We start from the raw sequence: 5,000 nt of genomic DNA, 5'->3' as shown, positions 1-5,000 counted from the left end.
TTGATTAATCACTGTACATATAATTGATTCCAGAAATATTGTGCCACTTAGATGATTTTCATAATAATAACTCATCTACTGTATTCTGACTCGTGCTGAAAGTCGCGTAGAGTAAGTCGGTACGAAGGTTCAAGTTTTTAATCAAATAGAACAAGTGGGCACGGAGCCAGGACATGCGATTCATTCACTTTCTCTTCCTTTGATTCGATCAAGAATTGGACCAAGAATTGTTTGTTGGAATTTTTTCATGACCACTAAGCAAAAAGTGTGCGGAAAGAAAGGAAAGGAACTTTAATTAAGTTTCTAGTGGTTCCAGTGGTTGAACATTAGTTGGGGACCGTGTAAACTGAAATTAACAGGGAACGCAAGACGAGTCTGGGAATCGAACGCCTGCCACTGTTGGTGGGAGGCGAGTGCTCTTCCACTTCGCCATCCCTGCATCCCGATAAACCATATAGCTACAGTTTACTAAAAACCTACCTATCTCCTTTGCTCCGTGATTGTCAATATGATAGCTCTTGTCGACCTCCTCTCAATAGTCTTTAATTCATGATATGGGCGGAACATTCTCCTACTTTGACAGATCACGTGTTTCCGCGTTGAGGGCTCTTGGAATGCTACACCAGCTCCATAATTTTCGACGAATTTAACGTACGTTTTATAAGCGTTTTATGTTGGGAGTCGATATTGTTGTCACACCGTAGTGACCTCTTCACTGACACCCATTATTTTGTTCGAAGAACAAAGTGAAGTTTTACGACTCCGTTTTTGTACTTTGGACTTTCTAAATTTGTTTTTCTTTTCGGGTCGCGCTTTGGCTGCGCATCAGTACGATTTCTCTATCTCCATAAAGGTGCAGGTCTTGGCATTAGAAACTTCTATTTTCAGACTTCTATTTTCAGACAGAAAACGATTCAAGAAGTCATTATACGTCAAGTTGTTTGGCAGATTCTACAATATCGTCCCAGTCTGTTCTGAGTCTGAAGCTTCGGGATAGATTTGGAAGGAGTCTTTGAACCCCTGCCACTGTTGGTGGGAGGCGAGTGCTCTTCCACTTCGCCATCCCTGCATCCCGATAAACCATATAGCTACAGTTTACTAAAAACCTACCTATCTCCTTTGCTCCGTGATTTTCAATGGGTGCTTTGTTTTATTTATAGAGGGGAATGGTTATGAAACCCGACAACTTTCTTTGTTGTAGGTTTTTGTTCTCTTTTCTGGCCTTGACCGTGCACAAAACATAATAGTTTTTTACTCCGTACTCAAGAACTAACCAACAGAAACGTAATGGTTACGTCATTCATGCATAGTGTATGAGCGCAAAACAAAAGATTGTGCACAGTCGTGGACTTTCCAACCTAAATCTTGGCATCTTTGTTTGCTCCTTTGATGTTTGCCGAGCTTGCTAACCATTCCACTCTATTCACCGCTATGCTCTAACTAGTCTCGGGTCGTTCATTCAAATTTGAGTTTTCATGTTACGGTTCGGTTAACTACACTTTTTACCGAGATCGTGTGAAGAATATAGCACTCGTTTACTGATTAAGCCTAACCGCTCGTTTCAGTGATAAGGATTTTATCTTTCATTTTACGGTTCGGTTAACTACACTTTTTACCGAGATCGTGTGAGGAATATAGCACTCATTTACTGATGAAGCCTAACTAGTCTCGTTCTTTCATTCAAATTTTAGCTTTCATGTTACGGTTCGGTTAATCACACTCTTTACGAGATACTGTGATGAATATAGCACTCGTTTACTTATTAAGCCTAAGCGCTCGTTTTAGTGATTAGGCCTAAGCACTCTTTTTAAATTTTAGCTTTCATTTTACGGTTCGGTTGACTATACTTTTTTCCGAGATCGTGTGAAGAATATAGCACTCGTTTACTGATTAAGTCTAAGCGCTCGCTTCAGTGATTAGGTCAAGCACCTTAAGTGAGCTAAAACGTTCCGCCGTTTTCCCAAACGAATTAAAAATGGACATGAAAACTTGACTAAAATGTGAACGGACGAATATGTGTATGGTTCGTTCTTTAAGCGTGTGCGTGATAATTATATCACACGAGCAGCCGTGACCTTACTCAGATTGAACAAATGTCGGCTAATACGAGCCGCTTACAAACCCGTCATCTCCTCTTTAAGGTCTTTATTTAACACTGTACTCAGTATACAAACAACCAGGATATAAACATTTCAGTCTAAAGATTCTTTATTCTCTGTGTGTATACTGATTTTAGAGGTTCTTGAACCTTTTACCTATAGATTTCTAGACTTTAGGGAAGGTACGTTTTTAATTGGGGGGGAGGGGGAGTGGGCCGGGGCTTCGGAGGGGAGGGTCCTTAGAAATTTTTTTACAAATTGGGGAGGGTCAAACCTGTTTTATTATCAACCCGGGGAGGGTAATAGTTTTTTTTGGCAAGGAAAAAATTACTCCATGTCGCTTCTATTTTGTACATACAAGCAAAGCTACCAGTCGAGATTAATCTAAATTATTTTAAAGGTGTCGAAAAATTTACTTATCAAAGAACTATCTTCTCCCAACTAACATAATTGTCTCTCTCGACCCGTGCCCGCTTTCGCCCATATTTTGATGTTTCCGCGCGGGATTCTGGTATAAAATCAGTCTCCGGTGAGGATTCGTTACTTAAGTTACTCGAACTTGAACCGACAACTGGATCTACTACATCACTATATTCGCCCTTTGGGTTCGGGAACCACCCTAGGTCTTTATCTTTCCACTTCTCAGGACCTGTGCTTTCACTTGTTCCCGCAGCCGATGTGTCATCAACTGAGTCAGAGGAGTAGCGGGCATCCTTTTTAGAATGGCGAGTCGGCAAACAGCCACAATAGCCACAAGTTGCTCCATCAGACCTCATGAAATCCTCGCATTCACCACAAGCACATTTCCCTCTTTCTATTCCTCGTACATCCTTGCCCATTTTCAAGTTTTCACCGTACAATCACACGCCACGCAATTAACTACTTTGTGCGCAGATGAACATGGCTATATGAGTAACACTTCCAGTTTGTTACTTCCACTTCCGGTTATTTTTGTCTTGGATAGGTGGAGGGGGGTGGGGGAGGGCCATATGTTTTTGTTTGGGTATTTTTGAAGGGTCATGCATTAATTCATTCCAGGAAGTGGGAGGGCTACGACTTTTTTGGAAAAAAAATTCTAAAATACCCCGGCCCACCCCCACCAATAAAAAACGTACCTTCCCTTTTTAAAATAACTCTAAAATAGAAGATAGCTATAGATGAGTTCTATCTTCTACTGACAATATCTGCACCTTTCTCTCTATCTCGTAGTAGGTAGTTTAAGTGAGAATCGGCGAACTTCGTATCTCTTCCTTCAGAGGTAATCGCGATAACCGGCACCAAACCACGGAAGACTACGTGACAGATCATGAAATACGATCAGGAAATACTCAAACACTGCCGTACCGAACTCAAATGAAATTGTCATTTCGATTTAAGTACGGCAGTAGCACGCCGTTTGAAACCATTAAGCGCGGCACGGCTGACTTAGGTTCGGCACGACTACTTAGCCCGGCAGGACTTGCCGTGCCGCATGGCAGTAGCACGACTTGGTTTCAAACGGCGTGCTATTGTTGCGCCGAACTCAATTCATAAATTAATTTAATGTATTTTGCATTATTTGCATACTATTACGCTGGATGGATGGTTTGTTTTGCCTTTTGAATTTGGCGCGACTGTATTAGGTTCGATGTTTGAAACCGCTGCCGTGGCATCGTCGTGCCACGGCCAAGCCAAATTCATTTGAGTTCGGCACGGCAGTAGCACGACGTTTGGAACAGGCCTAAGGTTCAGTCTGTAAGCGTCACAAGGGAAATTAGGCATAATATTCGCCTCAATCTTTTCGGTTTTAGCAACGTCCACCGTGTTCTTGGCTCTATTCTCGAGAGAGAACCAGAACAATACAGAATTGAGAAGCTAGAACGGTGTTTAAAGTGTATGAGGTTGAAATTGACGAGCAAACGTGACGACCTTCTTAAACGAGTGAGGGGCTGTAATAAGTCGTGTAAACAGTGAAAGTGACCACGCGCTTGATCCGAGCATCGATAATGGCCGTTGGTCTGCGGTGAAAATACAAAAAAAGGTTCGATGTTGGAAGAAAATGGTACCATAGTGCAAGTTCTGTTCCCTATTCTACTCCGTCGACAGATTGGCATGTTTGAAAAGTGTTGATGGGCCTTAACGCTACTCCTGCTCTTCGCAAATGGTTGTCTGTTTTGCTCTGACTAACGTATCTTTCATGGTTTTTTCTTTGCGATATACTACGTAGTATTGGGGCGTGTTAAATAGTTCTCTTAGATGTGGGTGATTTTCCATCAGGTGCCATTTCCTCGTGAGCGGAGTGGTATTTTGTGACAAAAGTCAGAACTGTGTTACATGTGCGTTTTCATCTCCTAGTGCATCACTTCTTTTTGTTGAAGAATTTCAGTTCAGAGAGATGCCTTTTAACAATACACTCTGGGTATCCTCTATTTTTAGGCGTATTTCAAAGTCTCGTGCGTTTTTCAAAACTAGAATGGGAAAAATTTGTTATTCGAGGAGGTAATGCTTTCCCTTTTATGAACCTTCTTGTTAATCCTGGTGGACATCAGGAAATTCTGCTGTGGGATCTTTTGTAGAGCACAAAATGATATGTTTTTTACAGATAAGAATTTCCGGGTTCAAACGATTAGCAAAGGCTTACATTTGTCGATGTTTTAGGATGGTTTTGGTAGCGGTACGAAGACTTTCTCTTCCTGCAACTCTTTGAGAGATTTCGGCAATTCATGGTCATTTATCTGGATACTGTGAGTCCGATTTAGATCAACAGTGTTAAGTTCTAACTATTCTACCTTCTTTTTAGAAACCAACTCCACAGATTTATCAAGTTTTCTTCTTTTTTCCTTCACTATCGCTTACCTCACTCGTACATTTCCTTTGAGTAGATCGAAATCTTTGTCTGAGTCTACGCGGGGGGCTCGTGTG

The 5,000-nt window shown here is 41.5% G+C and overlaps 1 protein-coding gene across 1 annotated transcript in view; it reads right to left on the bottom strand.

The window, feature by feature from the left end:
• The window catches only part of LOC138046235 (3-galactosyl-N-acetylglucosaminide 4-alpha-L-fucosyltransferase FUT3-like), a 34,924-nt gene extending 34,324 nt beyond the window's left edge, over positions 1-600 (bottom strand). The window contains exon 1 of the mRNA XM_068892908.1: positions 481-600. The gene's annotated coding sequence lies outside the window, so the exon portion shown is untranslated. The remainder of the gene's footprint in view (positions 1-480) is intronic.
• Positions 601-5,000: the final 4,400 nt, after the last annotated feature.

This window comes from Montipora capricornis, chromosome 4, assembly GCF_036669925.1.
Source record: "Montipora capricornis isolate CH-2021 chromosome 4, ASM3666992v2, whole genome shotgun sequence".
Taxonomy (NCBI): Eukaryota; Metazoa; Cnidaria; class Anthozoa; order Scleractinia; family Acroporidae; genus Montipora; species Montipora capricornis.
This window is presented reverse-complemented; position numbering and strand designations above follow the sequence as displayed.